We start from the raw sequence: 20,910 nt of genomic DNA on the forward strand, positions 1-20,910 counted from the left end.
CATGACCAAAGGTAACCGACATTCTAACTTCTATTGGTATAGATGAATTTTGTTAGTTTTTGAAGTTTTTACGAATGGCCTCATATAGTAAGTTCTTCTGTTTTACATTAGATCGCTCACTATGTTTATGAAATCCAGGTTGCAAATATCCTTCCTTGTGTGTGCTCAGTCATGTCCGACTCTTTGTGGCCCCATGACTGCAGCCCACCAGGCTCCTCTGTCTATGGGATTTCTCAGGCAGCAATAATGGAGTGGGTTGCCATTTCCTCTTCCAGGAGATCTTCCTGTTTCTGGGATCGAACTCAAGTTTTCTGAGCCTCCTGCTGTGCCGGTGGATTCTTTACAACTGAGTCACCAGGGAAGCCCTGTAGTTCATTTATGCGGCAGTCTAAATCACATTTTATTGATCCATTCCAGTATTGATAAACTTGGAGAAGTTTCCAATTTTGGCTCTTATAAATAACCCTGCCATGAACATTTTGGTACATGTCTTTAGATGTATACATAATATGAATTTTTTGGGGGGCCATTCCTGAGAGTGGAATTTCTGGGTCATATAGAATGCAATTGTTTGGCTTTAATAGCTACTGCCAAACAGTTTCCCAAATGGCTGTGATTACATCCTCACCAGATGCTTGAGAAATCCAGTTGCTCCTGACCAACGCTGGCACTATGCAGTTTCGACCTTTTTCATCACAGATATTCTTATGCTATAGCACCTCTAGCAGACGGGTAGTGGTTTTTCTTAGTGGTTTTAAAATTCAAATTAAAACCACTGACATTTTAATGATGGTTTAAAATACCCTGAACAGTGACGAACACTTTTTCATGTGCTTATTGGCTGTTCCAATACCTTCTTACAAGAAGTATCTGTTCAAAGTTTTTACCCTTTTTTTTTCCCCTTTTGAATTTTTTCCTTTTCCTTTTTTTTTTTAAAACAAATTCATCATATTCCAGATGCAACTTCTTTTCAAATATGTATATTGAAAATATCTTCCCCTAACCCGAGGTTTGTCCTTTCATTTTCCTAATGATCTATTATGATAATCAGAAGTTCTTAATTTTAATGCAATCTAATTTATTATTTTTTAGCACTTTTTTGTGCTGTAAGAAAACTTTGCCTATCAATGCCATCTGATTAAAAGGATTGCTGATTTATCTACAAGTCATCTTTAATTTTTGTGAAGGAAGAATGGTCAAGTTTGAGTATTTTCCCATATGGACATCTAGTCAAATAAGTGTGATTTCTTGAACACCAGTTCAGCAATATTATGTCATCTGGATTATAAATCAACTGATCACATGTGTGTTTGGTTTGTTTCTGGACTCTTTAATATATCCATTTGAATCTTCCATTTTCAATTTCTACTTGAAATAGTGGGATTTTGACTGATAGTGTACTAAATCTACAGGTCAATTAGTACAAATTGACTTTTTTTATAACACTGACTCTTCTAATCCATTGCAATGGTATATTCTCCTTATTTAATGTCAATAACATATTGTAGCTTTTGTTGTTATTGTTTAGTCACTAAGTCATGTCCAACTCTTTTGTGATCCCATGGACTGTAGTCTGTCAGGCTCCTTTGTCCATGAGATTTCCCAGGTAAGAGGACTGGAGAGGGTTGGCATTTCCTTTTCCAGGGGATCTCCCCCACCCCCCAGCCCCCACCACCCCCACCCAGGGATCAAACTGGCATCTCCTGCATTGGCAGGCAGATTCTTTACCACTGAACCACCAGGAAGGCCCCATTGTAGTTTTTAGGTAGATGTTTCATGCATCTCCTTTGTTAAATTAGCACATGTGTTTATATTTGTCCCCAGTGAGAGATTTGGTTTCATATAAGCTCTTTCATCATAGGTAGAAGTCTCAGTCCGGTTGCCAGTTTTTTTTTTTTTTTTTTTTTAATTACAAGAAAATTTAAATACTTTCCATATGAGGTTTTTATAAAAAAGGATGAGTGATTTGCCTGAAGATCACACTGCTTCCAAGTTGAGAATTTGGATCAGAACTCAGTATTTTTCCAGAGTCCGCACTTTCAATAGGGCTTCCCAGGTGGCTCTGGTGGTAAAGAACCTGCCTGCCAATACAGGAGACGTGAGAGATGTGGGTTTCACCCCTGGGTTGGGAAGAGTCCCTGGAGAAGAGCATGGCAACCCACTCTAGTATTTTTGCTTGAGAACCCCAAGGACAGAGGAGACTGGTGAGCTACAGTCCGTGGGATTGCAAAGAGTCAGACATGCCTGAGTGACTGAGCACCATACTCTCAATGAATGTGAGTATGGAGGGGATGGAGCTGATAGGTGAACATGGGACGTTGGGATCAGTGGTCCATTTACAGGTAATTTTCCTGCTGCATGTGTTATGAGAGGGAGTTAAGCCAGGGTTTTCAGAAGGTAAGCTCATTTCTCTTATTGCTGCTGCTGCAAAAATGTTTCGTTTTTCAATGACCTTCTGGTATTTTAAAGAGGCTTGTGGGAAGGAGCATCTTGGCACCCCTGCTATCTTCTCCTGGATACAAATTGAAACCTTATTCAAAGCCAAGCATAATTATGAAGAAAAATCTTCTGCCAAAAGTGGAAAATGCATTCCCTATAAAAGATGTTGGGGTTATCTGAGAATAGATAATGGAGTGTTGAGTGTATTATGTCATTTTTGTTCTAAACTTTGATTTGGGTTTAGTGAACATAACCTTAAATACAACAGCCAGACACTTTTCTATTGCTGAAAAAATGTTTAAGTTGAACAAGAAGTCAGGACACTCCCATCCCAGGAAGCTTTCCATCTTAGCTCTGCTTTGTCCAAGACAATTCTACAACCTTGGCTGAGTACTCAGTGAACTTCTAGATTATGTCCTTTTACTGAACAGAGCTTCCAAAGTAATGTAGGCAAAATGAACTAGTTTTATAAGAGACACAGCTTCTGTGACAGGGCTAGAGTTAAAGGCATCATAATATAGAGGATGGGGCTTCCCTGGTGGCTCAGCGGTAATGAATCCTCCTGCAGGAGACACAGGTTCAATCCCTGGGTCAGGAAGATGCCCTGGAGAAGGAAATAGCAACCCATTCCAGTATTCTTGCCTGGGAAATCCCATGAACAGAGGAGTCTAGCAGACTACAGTCCTTGGGATCAAAAGAGTCCGACAAACTTAGTGACTAAAACAGCAACATCAGGAACTTCCCTGGTGTCCAGTGGTTAAGATTCCAATGCAGGAGACGCGGGTTCCCTGGTTCCCTGGTTGGGGAGCTAAGAACCTACATGCCTTGGGGTCAAAAAACCGAAACATAAAGCAGAATATTGTAACAATATTGGACCAAATTCAATAAAGCCTTTAAATATAGTCCATATTAAAATTTTGTTTTAAAGAATGCCATTTATGCAAACACATGCCCCTGTTGTTGTTTAGTCACTCAGTCCTGTCTGACTCTTTGCAACCCCGTGGACTGCAGCACACTAGGCTTCCACGTTCTTCTCTATCTCCTGGGAATTGCTAAAACTCATGTCCATTGAGTTGGTGATGCTATGAATCAATATAAAATTCTGTATGGACACATATTTGTACAATTGAAGATAAGAAAGTCTGCAAGAGTTGGAATTTTCTGTGAGTTGGATAATGGTGAACACTCTGGCAAATTTATATGTCTATAAAGTACAACCATCAAATGGACTTCTGGATTGCAGAAACAGATTGGGGCTGGAGATCAAGAGAGGCATTAGATTTATCTGTAAACTGAATTTCTGTAATGAGATTGTATAGGTGTATTACCAATGTAATTATCTGCCTGCAAATACAGGAGACACAGGTTTGATCCCTGGGTTGGAAAGATCCCCTAGAGGAGGAAATGGCTACCTAGTTCCACTCCAGTATTCTTGCCTGGAGAATCCCATGGACAGAGGAGCCTGACAGGTTACAGTCCATGAGAGGGCAAAGATTCGGACATGGCTGAGTGTCTGAGCACTGATGTAATTAGGCACACACAACAGATACAAAACCGATACGTATGTACACATGCTCCCAGGAGCAGCAGGAGGGAAACTAATTGTCACAGCAATAGGAGGGAAGACTAGGGCAGGGGATGCCCAGAAATTCCTTGAGAGCATCTTTCACTTTTAAAACTAGAGCAGTTCCCCTAGCTCAGCTCTGCTGGGCCAGACTCCCTGGATTTATTTTATTTTATTGTTGTTTTACTTCCCTCTATAAAAATACTGTGTGTTCATCAAGAACATTTGAGAAATACAGAAATAGTATTCAAGAGATGAAAACAATCTCCCAACCAGTTTGCACAACCCAGAAGTAAATGTTGTTAAGCCCTGGTTGTATCTACTTTGTGGGCTTTTTAAAGTACGTTGTTTACATGGTTCTAATGTGGCCAATATATAATTGTATTTATTGGTTTTAAGTCACTTTTATGACCACCTATGTAGGACATGTTCACTCTAATAACTATTTGTTTAAGGCAGAAAATTGGAGGAAGTAAAGATCATAAAGAAAAGTTGAAAAATCATCCAGGTTCCCACCTCCCACAGTAAACATTTTCTTATATTTTCTTATTTTTTAATGTAGTATTATATAGTTCCTGCATCGCAGGTAAAGAATCCGTGTTTCAGGTAAAGAATTATATAGTTGAAAGCAAAATGTACCTACAGATTATACGTGTAGTTACAAGGGAGAAGGGCTTCCCAGGTGGCGCTAGTGGTAAAGAGCCTGCTTGCCAACGCAGGTTAGACGTAGGTTCAATCCCTGGTCGGGAAGATCCCCTGGAGGAGGCCATGGCGACCCACTCCAGTATTCTTGCCTGGGAAATCCCGTGGACAGAGCAGCCTGGCAGGCTAAGTACATGGGGTGCTGCACTGGCAGGTGGACTCTTACCCACTGGACCACCAGGGAAGTCCCAGGAAATTCTTTTTAAACATTTTTTGCCCCCAGCATACGTCCTGTCATCTCAACTTTTTGAAGCCAGGACTGCTTTCTTCAGATCTGTAATTGTGTGTTTTCTTTCTCACTGCCTTGCTCTGGAGGGTCAATCCTGTGCTTTCTCAGGTACCTTTGGTCCCTTCCAGCTTCTCCTCATTGTGGGAAAGTGGTGGGTTGCAGATGAGATTGAGGTAAGATTTAGTCTGACTTCTAAAACAAGTCTGAGTAAAGACTAGTAATAAGGACAGAGCAGCAATATGCATTCAACACACTCTATGTTATGCATCCTTTTGTTATGAAAATGTTCTATACATCAAAACGAAGTATGTGCACGGTACAAAGAAAACATGGATACCTACATAGCTAAAGAATTAGAACAGTATTGATACTTTTGAGATCTCCTATGAATCCTTATTGCATTAACCCCCCAGAATTAACCTCTGACCTGAATCTTGTGCTTATTATCCCTTCACATTTCTTTAAATCTAAGCACATAGGTTTGTATTGATAAAGAGTATATTTTAGTTTTGCACGTCTTTCAACTCTATGTAGAAGTCCTTATACAACTATATATGGAATATGGAATATATATTCTATGACTTCCTTTTTCCATTTTGAGAGTGTAATCCATTTGGATTCAGGTCGCTGAAATTCCCCTATTTCCCCTATTTTCACTGCTGTTTGATTCTGTAAATCTACCCACATTTATTTATGCACCTTTCTGTCAAACATTAAGATTATGTGCAATTGTTTTTGCTTTAATGAAAACACCAAGATGACGTTATGTATTAGGAAATATGGTGCAGTGATAAAGAATCCACCTGCCAATGCAGGAGATGCAAGAAATGTGGGTTTGATCCCTAGGTCAGGTAGATCTCCTGGGGTAGGAAATGGCAACCCTTTCCAGTATTCTTGCTTGGGAATTCCCATGGACAAAGGAGCCTGGCAGGCTACAGTCCATGTGCTCACATGACTGAGCAAACACACACACACACAATGTGTATGCATTCCTTCTATCATGAATACACACACACACACACACACACACACACATATATATAAATATATGGTGCTGGCTAGTCGCTAAGTCCTGTCCAACTCTTTGTGACCCCCATGGACTGTAGCCTGCCAGGCTCATCTGTCCATGGGGTTCTCCAGGCAAGAAAACTGGAGTGGGTTGCCATTTCCTTCTTCAGGGCATCTTCCTGACCCAGGGATTGAACCTGTGTCTCCTTCATTGCAGGAAGATTCTTTACCAACTGAGCCACCGGGGGAGCCATATAAATATATATATATGTATATACATATATATATAAAGATTTGTGTATTTGTATTATACACAGAGGGAGACAGACAGACAAGGATACAGGCTTCTTTTAGCAGTTGGCTCACAGAATTAGGCAGGCAGGGTGAGAAGTCCCACAATCTGCTGTCCACAAGCTGGAGGAGGGAAGCCAGTGGTTTATAGCTCAGTCTGAGTCCAAAGGCCTGACATCCAGGGGAGCTGATGGTTGAGAGTGACGGTCAGAGTCTGAAGGAACTCAGATCCCTGACATCCAAAGGAAGGAAAAGGTAGATGTCGCAGCTCAAGCAAAGAGAGCAGACCCTCCCTTCCTCTGCCTTTTGATCTATGGAGGCTCTCAGCAGGTGCCATGAAGCCCTCCAGCTCTGGTGAGGATAATCCTCCGCACTCAGGCTACTAATTCAAATGTAATCTCTTGTGGAAACACCTTCCCAGGCACACCCAGCAAGAATGTTTCACTGGCTTCCTGGGCATCCCTTTGCCCCGCAAGCTGACACCTAAAAAAAAAAAAAATCTTAAATATGCCTCCTGGAATGTGGAAGATCTTGTGAAGGATATAGAATTCTGAGAGTGGGACTGCTGTTTCAAGTGGGTTTCACAGTCACTGTCGCTGGTTAACACCAGACTGCTTTTTAAACTCATGTGTGTCTCCACCAGGGTCTGAGACTGGTGGTAACATCCAACCGTGAGATTTTGGCCAGTTTCCTTGGTATGAAATAGTGTCTTGTTGTGATTTTTTTTTGTTGTTGTTGTGATTTTGATTTACATTTCTTTAATGACTAATCTAGTGGAGCATCTTTTCATATGTTTATTGGACATTCATTCATGTTTCCTCTTTTGTGAAATGTCTAATAACTTGGCTTGCTCAGTTTTAAATTGTGTTAGCTGTTTCTTATTGATTTATTACTTTATTCCAAAACAAACTCTGTTATGTGTTTTGTGAACATCTCCTTATTTGTCCCACAAAAAAAATTTATGATGTCTTTGCTTGATATAAGTTTTAAATTTTAATGTTGTTTCATTTTTCAATCTTTTTTTAAAGTGGGACATAATCTAAAATATCCCAAAGGGCTTTTTATGAGGTAGCCATATCATTTATAAATAATGATGATTTATTTTGTTTCTTTCTAATCCTTATCCTCTTATCTTTATCTACTATATGGCTAGCACATTTTTTGAGTGATGGGTGTTCTATTTTCCCCTGCTTCTAACGAAAATATTTTTAAGTTTTTCCATCGATGATAATATTCACTATAGGGTTTATACACACACACACACACACACACACACACATATATATTTACCATCTAGGTGAGGTGTCCCTGGTGGCTCAGACTGTAAAGAATCTGCCCTCAATGCAGGAGACTCGGGTTTGATCCCTGGGTTGGGAATATCCCCTGAAGAAGGGAATGGCTATCCACTCCAGTATTCTTGCCTGAAGAATTCCATAGACAGACGAGCCTGGCAGACTATAGTCCACGGGATTGCAAAGAGTCGGACACAACTGAGTGACTAACACTTTCACGCTTTTTCACCATCTAGGTAATTTCCTTTTATTTCTAAGTTGCTAAGTATATGTATGTGTGTGTGTACGTTTTGTCTTTAGGAGTTGATGTTTAATATTATTGAACAATTCTTTTCTGCATTAATTGAAATGATTTGGCAGCCATGTGGTTTCTTGTGAACAAGTTTTGCCAATGTTGTATAAGTGGAATTGGGTTTCATAACTTTGGAAAACATTATTAAATGATGGGTGTGTATTATCCTTCCATTTTCTCCTCTTTATATGCTGGAATAGAGATGTGATGGCAGGAGTCACAGCAGGTGTTTGAGACCACAGGGAGACAGATCCTGGGAACAAAGACCCACCCAGCAGAGAGAAGACCAGGGTTCTGCACCAACAAGCACTGTGTCAGTTCAGGACTGTCTCTTTCCATTTCTTAAGAAAGAAGAAAAACTTTTATCTTGTTTAAGATACCTTTTTTTTTTCCTTGTCATAGGCAAACTTAATCCTAACTAAGATAAAAATTTTACCAAAGTTGCATCTGAAGTAGTTATTCCAAATCCTTTATTTATTTTTCTAGTGGGAAAAAATAAATATTTGCTAAAACAAAAGCTATTTCTTTGTTATGATGTCTCTTTGGGAGTGGGGAGGCTGGAGAAAGGCCTGGAAATGATGTCTTGGCGTTTTTAACATTCCCAGATGGTTTATGTAATAAAGTCAGAGCTTCTGGATAACTTTTTAGAAATTCAAGATGAATGAACCACAAAACCAAAATGTGATGTAATACCCAAAATATAGAAAGCCTTCACTCCGTCTCTTATCTCGATGTGAAGGGTATAACATTTACCTTTTTAATTTTTTTCTGATAGCCACTTACCAGGTAAAGGCACACAGGTTGCCCTGTGACAGCAAAATGAAGATAGAAAAGACTTTTAAACAGGAAGTTTGCCTTTTCTCCTGGGGATGCCAAAGCTTGTCAGATACGCTCATCCTATCAGAGCGATGTGTACGCACTGCTGACAGAAGGATGTTCTATGACATATGTGGTGATTTGATAAGTGCTGTCACCCTCACGTGAGCACGTCTATGAAGTACACAATTAACCATTTTCAATAACTTGGCTCTTTCTACAAAGAATATATCCCTGGTGGCTCAGACAGTAAAAAGTCTGCCCACGGTTCAGGAGACTCAGGTTCAGTCCCTGGGTGGGGAAGGTCCCCTGGAGAAGGAAACGACAATCCGCTCCAGTATTCCTGCCTGGGAAATCCCATGGACAGAGGAGCCTGGTGGGCTAGAGTCTATGGGGTCACAGAGAGTCAGACACGACTGAGCAACTAGCACCACCTTCACTTAGCTCTTCTGCAAAGAATATATCAACACTTCAACTGGGTCACACAGCAACCTCAACCCAGATAAATGACATTGCACCCTTTAAAAATGGAGACTCTTATTGAGGGTATTTAATAGTGATACTCAAGACAAAGATCTATTTGATTAATAGGAGAAAAAGAAGAAAATAAAAATCTACAGCAATCCCATCACCTTATAGTGGCTGTTCTCAAACCTGACCCTGAATCTGTGTGTGCCTGTGTGCTAAGCTGCTTCAGCCATGCCCAACTCCGTATGACCCTATGACTGCAGCTTGCCAGACTCCTCTGTCCATGGGATTCTCCAGGCAAGAATACTGGGGTGGGTTGCCATGGCCTCCTCCAGGGGATCTTCCAGACCTAGGAATCAAACCTGCATCTGTTACATCTAACCTGCATCGGCAGGTGGGTTCTTTAACACTAGTGCCACTTGGGAAGCTTGTTAAAACAGAGTACGAGGCCCCATCCCGAGTTTCTGATTTTGTAGAGCTCAGCAGGACCCCCATATCTGCTTACTTAACAAGGTCCATGGTGATGCTGACCCTTCAGGTCCTGGGACCCTACTTTGAGAACCATAGGTAAGTAAGTAAGTGTCAGTTGCTCAGTTGTGCCCGACTCTTTGCGACCCCATGGACAGCCACCCACCAGGCTCCTCTGTCCATGAGATTTTCCAGGCAAGGATACTGGAGTGGTTTGCCGTTTCCTTCTCCAGGGGATCTTCCCCACCCAGGGATCAAACCCTGGGTCTCCTGCACTGCAGGCAGATTCTTTACCAACCATGGACTTCGTGTAATGACTTTTGCTCTAATGATGTTGATCTTTTCAATCTTCTAATTAGCAACACACAACCAGGCTTGTCATAGTCACCAGTAACGTGCACAGTGCTGAATACTAGGTCACTGTGGGTTCTTATCTTTCTGACTTATCATCAGAATTAACAACACAAGTTTGAACTGAAGTTCCGCTTATAGTCAGATTCTTTTCAACAGTAAATGCTATAGTACTTCTTTTTTTTTTTTCCAACTTTTTATTTTATACTGGAATAAGTTGATTAACAATGTTGTGTTTCAAGTGTAAAGCAAAGTTATTCAGTTATACATATACATGTATCTATTCTTTTTCAATATTTTTCCCATTTAGGTTGTTACAAAGTATTGAGCAGTGTTCCCTGTGCTATACATTTTAAACATAGCAGTGTGCACATGTCAATCCCAAATCCCCTAACTATCCCTCTATCCCTCTCCTCTCCCCTTTCCCCTTGGTAACCATAAATTCTTTCTCTAAGTCACTATAGTACTTCTCAATCCCCCTGGTTGGCTGATGATAAATCCCCTCATCCTGACCTACTCTACAGAGCAGCTTTCGTGGCTATGATCTAGGGCTTCCCAGGTGGCGCAGTGGTAAAGAATCTGCCTGCTAATCCAGGAGGTGCAAGGGACAAAAGTTCAATCACTGAGTTGGGATGGTCCTCTGGAGGAGAAATAGCAAACCGCTCCAGCATTCTTGCCTGGAAATCCCATGGACAGAAGAGCCTGGCCACGGGGTCACAAAGAGCTACACAAGATTGAGCACACACACCACAGTTCTGTAACACTAGATATCTAAGATGAATATCAGCTACATTTGGACTTCTCAACCTTTCTATTCATGGCCCTCTTGGCCTGGCCCCTACCTCTACTTCTTTAGTTCTGTCTGCCCGGCTTCCCCATCCACCTCTTCCCTTCCCCCTCTTCCCTCCTCCCCACTTCTTCTCCAGCTACACCAGCAATGGGCCAGTTCTGGAGAGGCACCTCCCACTTCCCCATCTCAGGGTCCTGGAGCAAACCATGCCTTCTACTTGGGGTATTTTTCCCTTTCTCCCTTTTCCCTAATTAATTCCCATCCATCCTCTATATCTCAAATAATATCACTCTTGCATACTCTGACAATATTTTGTCCTATTTCAGTTTTGGTGTTTACTAGAATTGGTAATTATTAATATATACTTGTGTGTATTCTAAGTCACTCAATCATGTCTGACTCTTTGCAACCCCATGGACTGGAGCCCTCCAGGCTCCTCTGTCCATGGGATTTTTCAGGCAAGAATACTGGAGTGGGTTGCCATTTCCTCCTCCAGGGGATCTTCCCGACCCAGGGAATGGATGGGTCTGAACCAGAGTCTCTTGCATCTCCTGTACTGGCAGGCAAATTCTTTACCACTGGTGCCCCCTGGGAGGCCCCAATTATATACTTACCTGTGCATAATTATATGCTGTCTCTTTTCTCCAGTAGTCTATGAATTCCACATGGGAAGAGACTGTGTTTTGATAACACCATTACCTTCAAATCATTTTTTTAGTTGAATACATGAAGGATTTATACTTAAATATTAATTTATATAATCATACTAATGGGGACTTGAAACTCCATCTGTATGTTACCAATTTCATTGCTTATTAGCTGGAGGTACTTCTTTGCTTAATATTAATAATAACTTAAAAATATTTATTTGGCAGTGCTGGATCTTAGTTGGGCTTCTCTGGTGGCTCAAAGAGTAAAGGATCTGCCTGCAATACAGGAGACCTGGGTTTGGCGGGTGGGTGAAATCAATTTACAGAGAACAAGACAGATCAGAAAATGTGTTTCAGATTTTCTAAGCCCTGGGTCATTTCTCAGTTCCTGTCAGTGATTTTCAGATTAGTTCCCAAGAGACATTGCTATGGGCTTCCTGAGAAAATTATTTTCTGCATTTTCCAACTGTTTTATAATGAGCATGCCATTTCTTTCAGGATCAAAAATAAAGCATACATCCAAATAGAATGGGTCTTCACACACTTTGGACCTTTGGTGGAAACCAGTTCTAGGACAGGCTAGTTTAGTTTGGAATTTAAGCTCCAGCTATAAGGGGGTGTTTATTTCTTGTTGCCTTTGGTAAATTTGTCTGCAGTTAGAATATCCTGCCATTATTTCCCCAGTCATTTGAAACCCAACTGCAGTGGTGTGCTGGGACTGCCTTGTGACAGTTTGCAAGAGTTGAATGTCATACTTTCAGGAATTTTGCAAGTCATTTGTGAAACCCTCAGTAGCTTGAAATCAGCTCTGGTGAAAGTTTCACACCATAGAAATTGGCAAATGCTACAAATCCGGACACTTCCCCCTCCCCCTCCCCCACTAGAGAGCTGATTGTTAAACAACTACCAGTATACCACTGAAGCAGGCATGAAAGATGGGCTATTCCCCTGGGCAGTTAAAAGGCATGGCCTTTAACTCTGAGTAGCATAATCCTTCATCTGTTTGGTTAACCAAGAAAGCATTTGGAATGCTGCCCTGCTCTATGCATGATTTATAATATTAGGTGCTTGACAAAATCAGAGGGGATTTTATTCTGTGGCCTACTCATATCTGAGTATTTTAATGAGCAATGAGGCAAAATGTCAAGCTGCCAAGAAGCTTAGAGACCAAATAGTTGTGCCATTGCTCATTTATTTTACACACAAATATCCACACACCTTATAGTGTGTTTGACAATAGTCAAATACTCTGCCTGAGTACTCAGCCATCTACTTTTGAGATTAATTCCTATTTCTTATATCTGAGTGGAGCTAAAACCTCTGCTTTCTGTGGGTAGGACCGATACCGAGGACTTGGGTAATGTAAGTTCAAACCGGAGAGGTGTTCTTTTCCTTCTAATACCCTTCTGAAGGCAAAAATGATGGTAGTGATGCTATCCAATGAGAACGCCATAATGAAAGATGGGCAGTGATGTTAGCCAGTGAAAACGCCAGAATCGAAGATGGGCAGTGATGCTATCCAATCAGAACATTATCCCCCCAGTTGAAGAGAGCTTGCTTACTGGGCCAGTCCCTTACTCTTCTCTAGTAGCTGCCAGTAAAGAGCAAGCTGGTGCGTGTATTGAACGAGTGTCCTTCCAGAAGCTTGGTCAGGTGTTTCATGTCCATTTGTTCCTAAAATGTAGCATTGACTTTTCTGAGAACTATGCACCCAGATCATTATGGTCTCAAGTTGAGAATAATGGTTAACAGTCATAATTTGTTTTCTTCTCTTTTTTCAAAAGAAGAAAACACACATTTGTTGTTGTTGTTGTTCTTCAGCCATTAAGTTGTGTACAGCTCTTTGCGACCCCATGGGCTGCAGCACACCATGTTCCCCTGTCCTTCACTATCTCTTCGATTTTGCTCAAACTACACACACGTGGAATATACAGTGAATTCAATGGGGCTTAAAGACTATATAAAGGAATTTAACATGGAGTCTCCTGGACCATTTGAACAGCATAAACTTTGTTTCAATTTATCACTAATAATTTTGTATTAGTCACAAGAGAAACTGGGTATACTGGGTAGCCAGGCCGTTAACTCTGCTTTCATCTACATCACCGTTCAATTCTCATCTGAGATCTTTTATATTCCTCAGAGCCTCTTCAGCTATTTTAATGTCCCAAATCTCAATCCCTTTCTCCTGTTTTGTTTCTAAATAGAGAAGCTATCTAATGTAAAAGGCAGAAAAATAAAAGAGACATGAGGATGTAAGCAGTTGCTTTCCTTAGAAAAGAGACCTAGCTGCATCTAAAAATCTTTAATATCAAGATCATTATGTTCATTTCTTTTTGGCTCTCTAACGTGTTTGTATTTCACATTTTTATATTTTGGAAAAATATTTATTTATTTACCTGGTAAATGGTGATCTTCGGAGGAATTGCCTGAAAGCTTTAGTCATCATCCATGGTGGCTTTGATGGTAAAGGATCCACCTACAACGCAGGAGACTAGGGTTTGATCCCTGGGTTGGGAAGATGCCCTGAAGTAGGGAATGGCACCCACTCCAGCATTGTTGCCTGAAAAATCCCATGGATAGATGAGCCTGGTAGGCTATAGTCTATGGGGTTGCAAAGAGTCGATTAACATTTTCACTTTTAATCAATAGCTTCCTTTGCTCAATTGAAATTAAGGCCCAGTATCAACCCTGTTTTCAAGACTCTGTTTTAGAATCCTCATGCTTGCTCTATGGTTTCTATATATGGAGCTCTCATCCGTTTATAGCATGATATGCATGTCTGGAGCAATCTGTCCCCATGCAGAGGCTGTGTCATTGTTCTTCTCTGGACTCCAATCCAATGCACTTGCATTGGCTCCCTGCCAAAGCACAGCATCTCCAAGGAAACCTGGGGCTGGTTGCCATGGACACTCCCTTTGCTGATAAGTCACATCACACCTCTCCACTTCTCTGCACACCCACAATAACAGTCCTTTGGGTGATCAGGCAATTCTATGCATTGACATTTTCAAACCTCACAAGCTCACGTTCATTTCATGTGCAAGGAATAGATGCACCAAGGAGCCTCTCAAATATTCGTACCTGTCCAGACGAGCGTGTAGTGAAGCCATCTCGTTGCAGTTTGGTTTTGTGCCATGGAGAATAAGTAAGCTTTGGCAAATATCAGGCCTGAATTGGAGTGATTCCACTGAAACGATCAGAGCCCCAGGAGGGAGGATGGCTGTGAAATCTGGTCCTTGTAACCTTGTAATCACTTCTTCTTGACTGAAATTCTCATCCTTCTGTCTTTCCCGTGGGGGTTTATGACAAGACTGGGGTGGCCTATAGGGGTCATTCATATCAGTGTAAATGTTCAAGTGACAATTTTTAAAAAGATTCTTTTCATGTGGACCTTTTTTAAAATCTTTATTGAATTTGTTGCAATATTTCTTCTGTTTCATGTTTTGGTTTCTTTGACTGCAAGGCAAGTGGGATCTTATGTCCCTGACCAGGGATCAAACCTGCATCCCCTGCATTGGAAGGCAAAGACTTAACCACTGGACTGCCAGGGAAGTCCCACAAGTGGCGGTTTTTTAACAGTGAATGCTTTGGTTTTGATTTCACATTGATTACACACCAGATGTTTGTCACTTTATTATTAATAGTATCACCTGAAAAGTTTTTCTCTTGCACCTGGTGAGCTGTTGGTAGTGGAAAAGTGAGTTTTACTCAAAAATTTTCTGACCTGTTCTGTTTTCTAGTGAAAAACGTTTTGAGTCACTAGTCTAGCTAATTCTGCCCATTCACTGGAAATTCTATGTTAAAACCAAAGAGGGTGATCTCCCTGGGATGTGGTCTCATGGTTCAGTTGGTTACTTGACCACGCATTTTTTTGGGTCTTTATTCACTACTTGACCAGTAAAATTAATCATGAAACAAAGGGATACCAGACAGAAACTATGGTTTCCCATTAGTCCACGGAGATGAGGTCATAGACATTTAAATGTTTAACATAAACCAACCATATATGTGAACAGACAGAGAGGAAACTATGAAAACATATACTTCACATTTGTTATCTTAGAGGTGGAGGAGAGTGGGTGAAATTGGAGAGGAGGTGGAGGAAGATTACTCTTCCCTTTAAGTATCTCTGTAGTGTTACCTTTTAAAAATGAGGATGTGTTATTTTGCAGTTCAATAAGCAAAGTATTATTTTTTAAAGGAAGCTGATGGCAGTTTTTCTTTTGGAACTAATACTTACATGCTGGGAATATTAAAAAGTGGATGCAGATAAGCTGCAGGAAGAGGTTTGCTTTGTGTTTCCCAGGAGTGCAGGCTAAAAGATTGCTTTATGGAAAGTTAGAAGGACTTAAGAGGAAAAAGGTGTCTAGAGTCCAGGAGCCACAGTTACTGAGCCCATGCATCCTAGAGCCTTCTCCAGAGCAAGAGAAGCCATGGCAACAAGAAAGCCTTGCACCGCAAATGGAGAGTAACCTCTGCTCGCCACAACTAGTGAAAAGCCCATGCAGAAATGGAGGTCCAGAATCAGTTCAGTTCAGTTCAGTCGCTCTTTGCGACCCCATGGACTGCAGCACTCCAGGCCTTCCTGTCTATCACCAACTCCCAGAGTTTACTCAAACTCATGTCCATTGAATTGGTGATGCCATCCAACCATCTTATCCTCTGTTGTCCCCTTCTCCTCCCACCTTCAATCTTTCCCAGCATCAGGGTCTTTTCAAATGAGCCAGTTCTTCGAATCAGGTGGCCAAAGTATTGGAGTTTCAGCTTCAACATCAGTCCTTCCATTGAATATTCAGGACTGATTTCCTTTAGGATGGACTAAATGAATAATTATTTTAAATAAAGGTGATTCTACCCGAGGGGTGTCATTTCCCTTGCTCTTCCAAACATTGATGGCAATGACCACAGTAGTGCATACAGAGGAAAATCTGCCCTAGCACTGAAAACCAAGGAAGAATGTCATGCGTCTACAAGTCCTCAAGGGAGTCCAGGTGTCCACCGCGTGTGGGGTCAGGCTGAAGGACCTCTCCACATTATCTCCTGATAAACTGGAAGTGTAGCAGAGACAGTGTTCACATCGTCAGGTGGAAAGGCTGCTTCAATGGGTATGTGCACAGGGACCATCTTACTCAGAAACAGTAACCAGAATCTAAAGGGGGTGTGTGATCAGTCACTCAGTTCTGTCCGACTCTTTTTGACCTCATGGACCATAGCCTGCCAGGCTCCTCTGTCCATGGGATTCTCCAGGCAAGAATACTAGTGGGTTGCCATGTCCTTCTCCATCTAAAGGGAGAAGGGCAAGCAAACCATCAACAAGCAGAAGACGGGATGTGGCAGGGCTGTCTTCACCCAGGGCAGGACATCTGGAAGGGACTTTAGGAAGACATGAGGCTGGACAGAGGACCAAGTGTGCAGACCTGGGGTTTGACTCAGAGGGGACAGGGCAGAGATGGTTTCCATGCTGAAATGTGGAGTCTTAGCTGTGGCACCACAAGGGAAGTCCCTCTCCTTTATTTTTCTTAATGAGTAAATACATTCTCCCAGTCTGTCAGCTTTCTGTTAACTTTACGGCTGTTCTTTATTAATGCAGATAGCTTTAAATTTTATTTAGTCATATAAAAAATAATGCCTTTTAAAGTTTTGTGCTTTTGGAAGCTTAAGAAAACCTTTGCCATCTAAAGGTAAGAAAAAAATTCAGATTTTTATTAACCCACTTAGAGTTGAAATTTGCATATATTGTGTGGACATAACCCTGCCAAGCTCTTCTGTCCATGGAATTGTGCAGGGGATACTGGAATTGCCAGTATTCCAGTTGCCGGTACTCCGAGAAGAATGGAGTTGCCATTCCCTTCTCCAGGAGAACTTCCTGACCCGTTGCAGGCAGATTCTTTACCATCTGAACCACCAGGGCAACCCATATTGTGTGATAGAAACCCAAAATGATTTTCCTTCATTAAGTAAGTCATTTTCCCCCCAGCAATAATTTCTTCCCCAAGTTTGTAGTATCTTTTACTTTTTATAAGATCAAGATTTCAAATACCCAACTTCAGCAATCTTTTATATTTATTCCTTCTTGTTCCTGTTCAAGGGCGCTTTTGGAATCCCAAGGATATAAAGATATTCATCTGTATTTCTACTAAAGTACCACCTTCTTTTGATATTTAAGTTTTTAATCCTTTTGGAGTTGATTTTTGGTTTTTGATGTAAAGTAAGTATACAACTTAATTTTTCCTCCATATAAATAAATATATTTCCAGCTTAATTTATTGACTAGTCACTTTATCCCTCAGTGATGCTGTTATGCATCATTCATAAAATTCTATAATGTAGCAGTTAGTTTCTGAGTTCTCTATTCTATTCCACTGGGTAATTTGTTCATCCTTGTATTACAACACAGTGTTCCAGATAATATAGCTGCACAGTAAGTCCTGACTTCTAGTCAAGCACACATCCTGCCCTTATTCTTTTTTTTTCAGACGAGTCTGGCTTTTTAGTAGCATTTTGTCAGGTTCCATGGAAAACTCTCTTAATTGGAGTTGTGTTAAATCTAGATTAGTTTACGGAAAGTTGGCATCATTTTTATATAAAATCTTCCTAACCATGAGATGAGAAGGAAATGGCAACCCACTCCAGTATTCTTGCCTGGGAAATCCCATGGACAGAAGAGTCTGGAGGGCTACAGTCCATGAGGTCTCAAAGAGTCAGACATGACTGAGCAACTTCTTTATGTCTTTTAGTGAACTTTTATCATTGATACGTGCACATCCTCTACATTTGTCAGATTCATTACTAAGGATTTTATTGTTTTCATTGCTGTTTTAAGTATGTGCTATATAAATTGCATTTTCCATTTGTCATAGTCATGGTACTTAATCAGCTACATTAACTTTTCCCTTGTTATTTTCTGTCGCTCTGCTTTTCTAATGCCTTTGAAACAGGGTCTTAACCTACTCTTCTGCTTATTAATTTGTTCTTCAGCTGTACCTATTTCGTTATTCACTTCAGGTATTGAGTTTGTTATCCAAAATTCTTGTATTTTTCATGTCTGGTATCTATAATTGTTCTTATCATATAACTGCTTGTTTCTATTTCACGCTACCAAAATTTGCTGTTAAAACTAATTTCTATATTTATTTTACATTCCAGCTTTTTCTTTCTCCATAAAAACTCAACAATGTATGTTCTTTCTTGTATGGAGATTGTCTTAGATATTTTGACACTTTTCTCCCCAAGTTCCTGTTTTACTAAGGATAGCAGCTATTTTGGCAAGTCATGTGCACCCAGGGGCAAAACTCTCAGGGAGGAAAGTTCGGGTGATGTGCTGCAGAGAAGAGAGTCTTGGGACCTTCCTGGTGAACCAGTGGTTAAAACTTGGCATTTCCAATAAAGGGATCCCTGGTTGGGGAACTAAGATCCCACATGCTGCCAAGGATTGCCAAAAAAATAAATAAAAGGAATCCCCAAAAGAGAAAATGGGGCAGATAGAGAAGGCATGATTAAGGAAGTCATGGAAGAACTTTTCCCTAAAATTTAGAAAATTTCTCTTGGAAAGGGCTGTCGGCATTGGAGAGTTATTAGGATGTGTGTGAGGTCAGTCTTAAGCCATCTTGTAACCTGCGAGGATTCACGTATTATCTCACTTCACGTATTTACTCTTCACAAACCAATCCCTCAAGGATGTGTCACAGTCTTGTGTGTGTCTGCCCTCAGTCTTGTCTGACTGTTTTGTGACCCTATGGATTGTAACCCACCAGGCTTCCCTGTCCCTGGAATTTTCCAGGCAAGAATATTGGAGTGGGTTGCCATTTCTTCCTCGAGGGGATCTTCCCAACCCAGGAATCAAAACTGCATCTCTTAAATCTCCTACATTGGCAGGGGGAGTCTTTGTGAACTGCAAAGTTAAAGACTCAGATATGGGAAGGATGTGGTAAGGAAATAAACAATAAAACAGAAAAATATTTTTATTTAAATGTTTATGTATTGCCAATATGTATGAGATTTAACACAATTATTCAAATGTTAGAAGTAACGTTATTGGCACATCAGTCAGATTCTCCAGAAGAAACAGAACTAATAAAGTATGCAGGTGTGATGTGTGTGTGTGTGTGTTCAATGGAACATTAATTATATGAACATTACACAGACACTTTCATCCATAGAAATTAAGTCATGCCGTGTGTTGAAATCATGTTTCTGCAGATTATTTAACAACTTAGAAAAATCTTACATAACTTAAAATACAAAAGCCACATTGTGAAAAGCATGTGATATGTGTGTGTGTGTGTGTATATATATATACACCATATGCTTTTACACCATATGCTTTTAGAAAGTTCATGTTGATTTCTATTGCCCAGGAAAAAGTACCAAATGTAATACATCAGTGTTCTATTCAGTCCCTCAGTCGTGTTTGACTCTTTGCGACCCCATGAACTGCAGCACGCCAGGCCTCTCTGTCTATCACTAACTCCCGGAGTTTACTCAAACTCATGCCCATCGAGTTGGTGATGCCATCCAGCCATCTCATCCTCTGCTGTCCCCTTCTCCTCCTGCCCCCAATCCCTCCCAGCATCAGGGTCTTTTCCAATGAGTCAACTCTTCGCATGAGGTGGCCAAAGTACTGGAGTTTCAGCTTCAGCATCAGTCCTTCCAATGAACACCCAGGACTGACCTCCTTTAGGATGGACTGGTTGGATCTCCTTGCAGTCCAAGGGACTCTCAAGAGTCTTCTCCAACACCACAGTTTAAAAGCATCAATTCTTTGGCGCTCAGCTTTCTTCACAGTCCAACTCTCACATCCATACATGACCAATGGAAAAACAATAGCCTTGACTAGACGGACGTTTGTTGGCAAAGTAATGTCTCTGCTTTTTAATATGCTATCTAGGTTGGTCATAACTTTCATTCCAAGGAGTAAGCATCTTTTAATTTCATGGCTGCAGTCACCATCTGCAGTGATTTTGGAGCCCCCCAAAATAAAGTCTGACACTGTTTCCACTGTCTCCCCATCTGTTTCCCATGAGGTGATGGGACCGGATGCCATGATCTTAGTTTTCTGAATGTTGAGCTTTAAGCCAACTTTTTCACTCTCCTCTTTCACTTTCATCGAGAGGCTTTTTAGTTCCTCTTCACTCTTTGCCATAAGGGTGGTGTCATCTGCATATCTGAGGTTATAGATATTTCTCCCGGCAATCTTGATTTCAGCTTGTGCTTCGTCCAGCCCAGCATTTCTCATGATGTACTCTGCATATAAGTTAAACAAGCAGGGTGACAATATACAGCCTTGATGTACTCCTTTTCCTATTTGGAACCAGTCTGTTGTTCCATGTCCAGTTCTAACTGTTGCTTCCTGACCTGCATACAGGTTTCTCTGGAGGCAGGTCAGGTGGTCTGGTATTCCCGTCTCTTTCAGAATTTTCCACAGTTTATTGTGATCCACACAGTCAAAGGCTTTGGCATAGTCAATAAAGCAGAAATAGTTTTTTTTCTATAACTCTCTTGCTTTTTCGATGATCCAGCAGATGTTGGCAATTTAGTCTCTGGTTCC

The sequence above is a fragment of the Cervus elaphus genome, chromosome 13, assembly GCF_910594005.1.
Source record: "Cervus elaphus chromosome 13, mCerEla1.1, whole genome shotgun sequence".
NCBI classification, from domain to species: domain Eukaryota; kingdom Metazoa; phylum Chordata; class Mammalia; order Artiodactyla; family Cervidae; genus Cervus; species Cervus elaphus.